Consider the following 9749-nt stretch of genomic DNA (forward strand, 5'->3'; position numbering starts at 1 on the left):
GGCTGATGAGCAGGAGTAGAACGGATCTAATTTAGGATCTTGGCTATTTAGAGGATAATAAGCAGCCTCCATATGTTTATATGGTCTTTCTTCCTACTCATTATCAGAAAATCTTCTTTGGGAAACAGTGTACCAAGTGGGGAGGTGCCAATGCTAGAAGAATGGGTACCAGAAAATAAGAGCAATAAGAGCTAGGAGCGGGAAATACATATCTCCATGATTGATTTAACTTTTCCCAGCCTCTGTTCCTTCATCTGTAGTGTGGGAACAACACTATCTACTGAAGACAGTTAGAACCCTTTTTCTTTAATAGAGATGTAGTCTTGCTCTATTGCCCAGGCTGGTCTCGAACTCCTAGCCTCAAGTAGTCCTCCCACCTCGGCCTCCCAAAGTGTTGGGATTACAGGCATGAGCCACCACACCTAGCCTTTCAGAATTTTGAATAATGATTAGGAAGACCTTCCCCATTCCAAGATTATAAGAATCCTCCCATGTTTTCTTCTAATACTTTCATGGTTTCATTTTTACATTTAGATCTTTTTTCCATTTAGATCGTATCCTTGTGTATGGTGGGAGTTGGGGCTCCTACTTTCATTTTTTCCAGAGGCCTATCCAGTTTCCTTACAACATTTGTTGAACAGTCCATCTTTTCCCACTGATTTGTAAAGCCATCTTTAAATGATGCAGCTTAAAAAAAATTAATGGCCAAAGTATTTATCATTATTGGAGAGATACATTAGAATTATTCTAATAGTTTATAAAGAGCTTCCCCTCCCTATCTCATTTTATTTTTTGTTTTTGTTTATTTGTTTTTAGATTGCCCATGCCTGGAGAACATAGTGGAACTCCATCTCTACAAAAAAATTAAAAAATTAGCTGGGCATGGTAGCGAGTGCCTGTGGTCCCAGCTACTCAGGAGACTGAGGTGGGAGGACTGCTTGAACCCAGGAGATCAAGGGTGCAGTGTGCCATGATTGAGCCATGGAACTCCAACCTGGGCAAGAGAATGAGATCCTGCCTGAAAAACAAAAACAAAAACAGACAAAATTTTGAGTCCATAAAATATATGATTGATAAATGCAACTGCATCAAAATTAAAGCTTTTGTATGGTGAAAAACGTCTTTAGAAAGAAAGTAAAAAAACCAAACAAACAAGAAAGAAAGTCAAAAGACAATCAACAAACTGGGAAAAAAAGGTGCTTTGGAGTTGGCCTGCACTGGCTCATATGAACTGATTGTTATGTTTTCAGAAATTTTGCAAGCTGGTTGTCAAACACAGTTATTATTAAAAATTAAATTATAGAAACATAATTAAATAAAGTATGTTAGAATCAAAAGTAATAAATACTGAAAAACTCATCACTTCCTAATTATTTAACTACATTTTGCTATCATTAATGCTTGAGGTTTATTGTTTTGGGGGTTTTTCTTTTCTTTTTTTTTTTTTTGAGATGGAGTCTCACTCTGTCGCCCAGGCTGGTGTACAGTGGGGTGACCTCGGCTCAATGCGTCTTCCGCCTCCTGGGTTCAAGCGATTCTCCTGCCTCAGCCTCCCAAGTAGCTGGATTACAGGTGTGTGCCCCACACCTGGCTAATTTTTGTGTATTTAGTAGACAGGGTTTTACCGTGTTGGCCAGGCTGGCCTCAAACTCCTGACCTCATGTAATCTACCTGCCTCGGCCTCCCATAGTGCTGGGATTACAGTTGTAAACCACCGTGCCTGGTCACATCTATTGTTAAGTTTGTGTTGTACGAATGCAAATGTGTGTTTGTATTGTATTGTGTATATAATTGTGTGCTGCCGCACATTTCTTCTGAACTCCACATTTAGTGACATAACGTTGGTAGCTTGAAATTGTCCATCATGGGGCTATTTACACCATGGAAACTGGCAAATGCTATAAACCTGAGTTCATTTTTACCAGAGAGCCATTGTTATTTACCAACACACCACCGGAAAAAGTGTTTGCAACATGCACGACAAAGAAAAGGCTAATCTCTGTATATACAATGTGCTCCTATAAGCCAAGTATCAAAAGACTACTAACATAATATAAACATAAGAAAGGTATGAATAGTCCCTTCCTAGAAATAAAAAGGTGTTCTGCCTCACAGCAAGAGAAACACAAAGCAGAACCCTACTGAGATTTGATTTTTAACCTATGATTGGCAAAAATTTAAGTTTGATAAAACTATTGGCGAGGCTGTGGGGAAACAGGGATTCTTTTACCTTGCTGCTGAGTGTATAGATTAGTTAAACCCCTTTGGAAGCAATTTGGTTATATGTTTGTATATGTAAGTAAAATTACCTGCAGGCACAGTGACTCATGCCTATAATCCCAGTGCTTTGGAAGCCTGAGGCAGGGGGAGCGCATGAGGCCAGGACCTCGAGACCAGCCTGGGTGTCTCTAGAAAAAACATAAAAAATTAGCCAGGTGGGGGCATGTGCCTGTAGTCCCAACTACTTGGGAGGCTGAGGCAGAAGGATCACTTGAGCCCAGGAATTTGAAGTTACAATGAGCTATGATCATAACACTGCTCTCTAGCCTGGGTGACAGCGTGAGACCCAGTCTCTCAAAATAATAATAATAATAATAGTAAACCAAAATTACCAGTCCGTGGACTCTTTGACCCAGCAATTCTGTTTTTGAGAACTTATGCTATCTATTTTTTTCTTTTTTTTCTTTTTGAGACGTAGTCTTACTCTGTTGCCCAGGCTGGAGTGCAGTGGCATGATCTTGGCTTCACTGCAACCTCTGCCTCCTGGATTCAAGCGATTCTCCTGCCTCAGCCTCCCTAGTAGCTGGGATTACAGGCGCCTGCCACCATGCCCAGCTAATTTTTGTATTTTTAGTAGAGACGGTGTTTCACCGTGTTGGTCAGGCTGGTCTTGAACTCCTGACCTCAAGTGATCCACCCACCTCGGACTCCCAAATTGCTGGGGTTACAGGCGTGAGCTACTGTGCCCAGCCTGGACCTTTGTTTTTTTGATAGAATTGGAAACAGCACAGATGTCCATCCATATTGGCTGGTTTAATAAATTTTGGAATGCCCATGCAAATGAAAATAATGAGAACTGTAAAAATAATGCCAGACAGCTGGGCGCGGTGGCCTACACCTGTAATCCCAGCACTTTGGGAGGCCAGGGTGGGCAGATCACCTGAGGTCAGGAGTTCGAGACCAGCCTGACCCACATGGAGAAACCCCATCTCTACTAAAAATACAAAATTATCTGGGCATGGTGGCGCATGCCTGTAAGCCCAGCTACTCAGGAGGCTGAGGCAGGAAAATAACTTGTACCTCGGAGGCGGAGGTTGCAGTGAGCTGAGATCGCTCCATTGCATTCCAGCCTGGGCAACAAGAGCGAAACTCCATCTCAAAATAAATAAATAAATAAATAAAATAAAATAAAATAATGGAAGGCACTCTCCAAGTTGAGGGTGGAAAAATTTCTAAGTGACATTATTAAGTGAAAAAGCAAGGTTGATATCAAAGTGTTGTGTTATCTTTTGCATAACAAAATAAAAATATATTTGTATTTGATTTGCATAAACAAAATCTGGAAGGATAAACAAGAAACTACTAATAACAATGGTTAAGGGAGGAGTCTGATGTGTACGATGTGGGAACTGGATGGGTAGGTAATGAGATAAGATCAAGACTTGGCAACATCCTTTTGGACTCAAATGTTGAGCTATGTCAACATATTATCTTTTTATAAAATTAATTGAAATAAAAGAAACTTCATTAGCGACCATTTGATTGTTCAGTTCACTAGTCACTCAGTACACAGTTATTGAGCATCTACCATGTGGCAGGCGCTGTTCCAGGAACTGTGCCCAGAAGATAGCCACCAGATTATGCAAGTTGTGATCTACATGCAGCTCAAGAGTTTGTGTCTTTAATCACAGAAACCACCCTTTGAATGCCACAGATTCCATTATGCCCATCCAATAGTTTCCTCCCATCCCATCCAGTCTCTTATCCATGACCTCACCATGGTAACAATATCCCCCATGGCCATTCAGATCTAGTAATAACTTAATGTTTGTCTTTTCTGCGTACGTTTTGTGTGTATATTTTTACATCTTGATTGTCTTTCTTTTTTTGAGCATGTTGTTCCATCTGGTTGGTAGAATATGATATGAAAAGGTCAGGACTTTAATTTTATGGACCATTTAGCTTCATTTGGAATGAGAATAAAGCTCCCATGACCAGAGATTTACCCATCAATCTGAGCCAGAGGCTTAGCAGATGTCGGCATGTCCTTGATCACTGGAGGTCAGAGCAGGAGATCATAGATGGTTTGCTCCCTTCAAACCTATTATCATTACCAGGAATGTCATCAGTGGAACACAACTTTTAGACAGTTTGGCAGAGGTATTATATTCGTAAATAAAAGTAAATATGTGTCTGTGTGGGTGCACTTGTGTGTGCATGTGTAATGTTTTGCAATCTCCTTGAGGGCAGCAGAAACAATGATGAAACCTACAAGCATAATCCCAGAAATTGACAAAGCACATTTGCTCACATCTTTCATGTCTGTGCTCATATACCATCTTCTCAGAAAGCCTTTCCCTGACCACCACTAGAAAGTAACTTGCCTGAATTTTTGTCTGTTTTGTCCACTCTTGTACTCTCTTTCATGCCAGTTCTTACTGTATTTTTTCCTTTTTTGTAATTGCTTACTAGATGGTGAACTCCTTAGAGGGAAGTACTGTACATATTTCCTCCATGTCTCCAGTACCCCACACAGTGCCTGACGTTGAGAGGGCTCTTAATAAGTGTTTGTGAAAGACTGATAGAGAAATGCCCTATGAAACAAGAAACTGGATAACATTGTAAATATTTCTTTGGTTTGGGGGAATTGGAGTCTAAAGGGCATGCTTTGTTTTCCGGTTGGGTGGGCTGGTGGACTGCTGGGTGTTTTTGGTAAATGTGAAGATTCCTCCTGCCTAGTTAGCCTGCACTCTGCATGCATGCCATACACAAGGCAGCTGGCTCACCACAGTGGACTGTGACAGTTCACAGCTCCCTGCCAGCCAGTTAGACTGTCCCATCAATCTGTCCCAGAAGCTCCCACACCCTCTCATCTGACAGTAATTCAATCCTTTCCTTGGATTTCTCTGATCACCCGCCCTGTGTTCTCCTCTCTCCTGTCCCTTGCTGTCTGAGCTGCTCAGACTTCAGCAGCCATATGGACTAAAGCAAAAGTGAGTTCATCCGCAGAGCATGTGCTTGGGCAGCCAAGTCCTCCAGGTTTGAATAAAATGACCCAACGCATTTGGTATTCACTGGGCAGTCACACAGGGACATGTCCATTCTAGGATGTCCCTCACAAAGGCCAGATACTGCCTCAGCCAGATTTGCCTAAGTTCTTTGACTGGGACTCCTGGTGGGAGGCATGGGAGGTCAAACTCGTTCCACTTTCCCATCCTATTCGCTTCCCCCCCACCCCCCACCAATTCCTCATTCTACCAACCACTGGTTTTGCCTTGATGAATTCCAACAGGAATTCCCATTCCTGGTTCCATTTGGATTCTTCCCAAATTGAAATCCCTCACCTGGTCTGTAGCTGCAAATTGAAAAGACTCAAATTATGGCTTTTATAGACAACATACTACTTTATTTCTTGGGGGCAAAGAACTGGCACTGGCTAATGAGTTCTGTTCCAATGTACAATGCCCTCTGATTGTGTATTATATATTAGCACTCTGGGCTTGAAAGAGACAATTGTGTCATGTTTGCCCATTAATCGAGAATACTCATCTCAGCTGCACTGTGTTGCATGCCAGCCAAACTTGTCATTCTCATACCCAACAGCTTTTAATTGTTGTGTTGCCCTTTCATGACAACCTTTCTCGGAGTTTGGAGAGCAAAAACAGAGTCCTACCTAAATATCAGCTCCTTCCCACTCTGAGAAAAAAAAAGAATCCATTTAGATGGAAAAGATTTGGGTTTTCTCATTCCCAGAGACTGACAATGCTTCAGCGATTTCCAGTACCCATCAAGTCTAAATGCTAGCTATGGGATTGCTTCTTCTGGTAAAGTTAGGAAATGTATCATACAAGAAAAGGGCTCCCATGACCTCACAGTAAGCTGGAGACTAAAATAGAAGAAATGCCTTAAAAATCATTGTCGAGACCCGATTCAATGCAAGTAACAGAAAAATCTAAAGCAAATTGTCTTAGGCGAAAATTTTTATTCACTCATATAACTGAAAAGACCTGGGATAGTACTGCTTCAGTCTATCTAGATTCAGGGCTTGAAAATATCTTCAAGACTTGGTCCCATCCTTGCCACATGTTTGTTCTTCTGTTGCTGCATAAACCTCTGGTCAGGGGAGCTTTATTCTCCTTCTTGCCCATCTTGTGGCAAGATTGTGGCCGGCAGGTCAGCAGCAGGCTCTGAGCCCTAGTGGAAGTCCCAAGATTGAGTCTCATTGGACTAGTTTGGGTCATGGTTCTTATTCTGAACCAATCACATTGCCCACGGGGAATGGAGCCTGAAAATTGGCCAGACCTAAGTCACTCCTGCCCCTAGACGTGGAAGGGGTTAAATCCATCCACCCAAACCACGAAAACTGAAAAGAGAGGTGGTGGTGGTTCTCCGGGAAAATCCATGGGCTGTTACCAGAAAAATGGGGAACAGATGCTGAACAAGCAAGAAAAATAGAGGTACTGTCCCTTCATCTCAGCGTCAGGACTGAAGGTCGAATGTGTTGTAGGCTGGTAATGTAAGTTAATGTCTTCTCCCAGAACCCTGTCCAGAATAAAGAGCACCATCTACTGAGTGCCGGGCCCTGTGCCCAGTGTGGTACATCCTTTCATTTAATCCTTACACCTGCCCTGCCCTATGATGGGCTCCCTTTTCTAAATAAGGGAAGGAGGCATAAGGAGATTAAATGGCGTGCTTGAAGCCACACAACTGCTAAAGACTGAGTCGTTATTTAACCCTGGTCTGACTGCAAAGCCCGTGTTTATTCTCCTTTTGTGTATTCCCCAAACTTGCCTATTCACAAGACTCTCTCGGGGCTGTTTGTGAAAAACGCAGGGTCTCAGGCACTCCTCCTGGGAGATTCTGATTCAGAAAGTCTGGTCAGAAGTCTGGGAATCTCTTTTAACAGGTGTGCTCAGTAATCCTTATAATTAGACAAGGTTGAAAATGCATAATATGCTGCCTCCCACAGGTTAAAAAATACCTGACACGGCCATTGCACAAACCTATCCCCCTTTCTCTGCTCTTCCTTTCCCCACAAAGGCCTGAGAGGATTGCTGGCATTGCTACAGCTGCCCATCATGTTCACTCCACTCTCTAGAGCAGTGCTCTGCAAAGATGGGGTGCATAAGAGGTCCAACCAGTGTATGGAAGGCAATGTTTCTTTTTTGTCAATTTCTATTTATTTTTTACCCTAAAAGAAAGAAAAATTCAGCTTTTACTTTTACAAAAATTTTAATATCCAAACTAACACTAGTATTCTTTTTTTTTGAGATGGAGTCTTGCTTTCTCACTCAGGCTGGAGTGCAGTGGTGCAATCTTGGCTCATTGCAACCTCCGCCTCCTGGGGTCAAGCAATTCTCTTGTCTCAGCCTCCCGAGTAGCTGGGACTACAGGTGCGCACCACCATGCGCGGCTAATTTTTTTAGCCAGGATGGTCTCGATCTCTTGACTTCATGATCCACTCGCCTCGGCCTCCCAAAGTGCTAGGATTACTGGTGTGAGTCACCGCCCCGGCCAACACTAGTGTTCTTACTCAACCATGAGCCCAGGGCTATATATGGTGCCTGAGGTGTCCTAAGAGAATCCCACAATACAGGGGATAATGATGCTCCTACTCATTTGCTAGCTTCCAGGCAATTGATAATTTATCTGTATTGAAATGAAATTACAGATTATTTATCCACTCTCCTGTCCCCTGAAGTTGCCAGTCATAGAGACAAGTATGGTTTCAGAGACACGTTTCACAAAATCATCAGCAAACATACAGTCCTTATATTAAAGCATAGAAAAGGGGAAAACCTACCCAGATCTTTTTTACGAAATTAGTGTAACTGATTCTAAAGCTGACAAGAACAAGAAAATAATCTATTAATCACACTTAAGAATATAGATGCAAAAATCCTAAATAAAATATTAGCAAATTTAGTTAAGCAGCGTATTAAAAGTAGTGGTGAAGCAGGACGAGCAGCAGACAAAACCTCTCAGACACGGAGTTAAAGAAGGAAGGGCTTTATTCGGCTGGAAGCACCGGCAATACTCACATCTCAAAAACCGAGCTCCCCGAGTGAGCAATTCCTGTCCCTCTTAAGGGCTCACAACTCTAAGGGGGTGCACGTGAGAGGGTCGTGATCGATTGAGCAAGCAGGAGGTACGTGACTGGGGGCTGCAGGCACCGGTAATTAGAATGGAACAGAACGGGACAAGGATTTTCACAGTGCTTTTCCATACAATGTCTGTAATCTGTAGATAGCACAACCGATTAGGTCAGGGGTCGATCTTTAACTACAGGGCGCAGGGTGTGGCACTGGGCTGTCTGCCTGTGGATTTCATTTTTGCCTTTTAGTTTTTACTTCTTCTTTCTTTGGAGGCAGAAATTGGGCATAAGACAATATGAGGGGTGGTCTCCTCCCTTAGTGGGTAGCCAGTACTTTACATAAATAAATAGGATTTATGGGGTATAATCATGAGATAGTATTATTTTTCTCCTGTGATTGCACTTGGGTTTTTTTGTTTTTTATTTTCAGATGGAGTCTTGCTCTGTCGCTCAGCCTGGAGTGCAGTGGCGCTGTCTCGGCTTGCTACAACCTCTGCTTCCCAGGTTTAAGCAATTGTCATGCCTCAGCCTCCTGAGTTGCTGGGACTACAGGCCACGACTAATTTTTGTTATTTTTAGTAGAAATGGGGTTTCACCATGTTGGCCAGGCTGGTCTCAAACTCCTGACCTCAGGCAATCTGCCCACCTCAGCCTCCCAAAGTGCTGGAATTACAGGCACGAACCACCATGCCTGCTGTACTTGTAAACTGAATGTGGGCGAGTTCTTTCTTGTCTCTGAATGAAATCTCTGCCAGGTGTCACTGATTTTTCTGGCCGCTCCAAATAAAAAGTCCCTTAACCATGAAAACCAGTCTCAGTTCATGGATTAAGATATCTAGGCCAGGCACGGTGGCTCACGCCTATAATCCCAGCACTTTGGGAGGCTGAGGTGGGTGGATTACTTGAGGTCAGGAGTTTAAGACCAGCCTGGCCAACATGGTGAAACCCTGTCTCTACTGAAAATACAAAAATTAGCTGGGCGTGGTGGTACACACCTGTAATCCCAGCTACTTGGGAGGCTGAGGCAGGAGAATTGATTGAACCTGGGAGGCGGAGGTTGCAGTGAGCTGAGATGGCGCCATTGCACTCTAACCTGGGCAACAGAGCAAGATTCCATCTCAAAAAAAAAAAAAAAAAAGATATATGTCCCAGGTAGTAGTCAAAACTTCCAACACCACAAAGCATAAGTTATCTTGGCCCCCACCTGAGCCTGCAGTGGGTGGAGAGCCCGCAGTGGGAATGGAGGGTGTGGTACGTGTCTCATCCGTCTTCCTCAGTGGTGTTTTCTCCTCCTATCCATGCACTCTTTAGGTGGCCTCTGACTCCTGTAGGTTGAAACAGGGTCACGCCAGTAATCCCAGCACTTTGGGAGGCCGAGGCCGGTGGATCACGAGGTCAGGAGATCGAGACCATCCTGGCTAACACGGTGAAACCC

The 9749-nt window shown here is 43.3% G+C and overlaps 1 long non-coding RNA gene across 1 annotated transcript in view; it reads left to right on the forward strand.

Annotated features, from left to right (window-relative positions):
* Positions 1-4752: 4752 nt before the first annotated feature.
* The window catches only part of LOC105531972, a 31392-nt gene continuing 26395 nt past the window's right edge, over positions 4753-9749 (forward strand). Inside the window, exon 1 of the long non-coding RNA XR_001004894.1 lies at positions 4753-4841. This is a non-coding gene — a long non-coding RNA (uncharacterized LOC105531972). The remainder of the gene's footprint in view (positions 4842-9749) is intronic.

The sequence above is a fragment of the Mandrillus leucophaeus genome, unplaced genomic scaffold (genome assembly GCF_000951045.1).
Source record: "Mandrillus leucophaeus isolate KB7577 unplaced genomic scaffold, Mleu.le_1.0 Scaffold925, whole genome shotgun sequence".
Taxonomy (NCBI): domain Eukaryota; kingdom Metazoa; phylum Chordata; class Mammalia; order Primates; family Cercopithecidae; genus Mandrillus; species Mandrillus leucophaeus.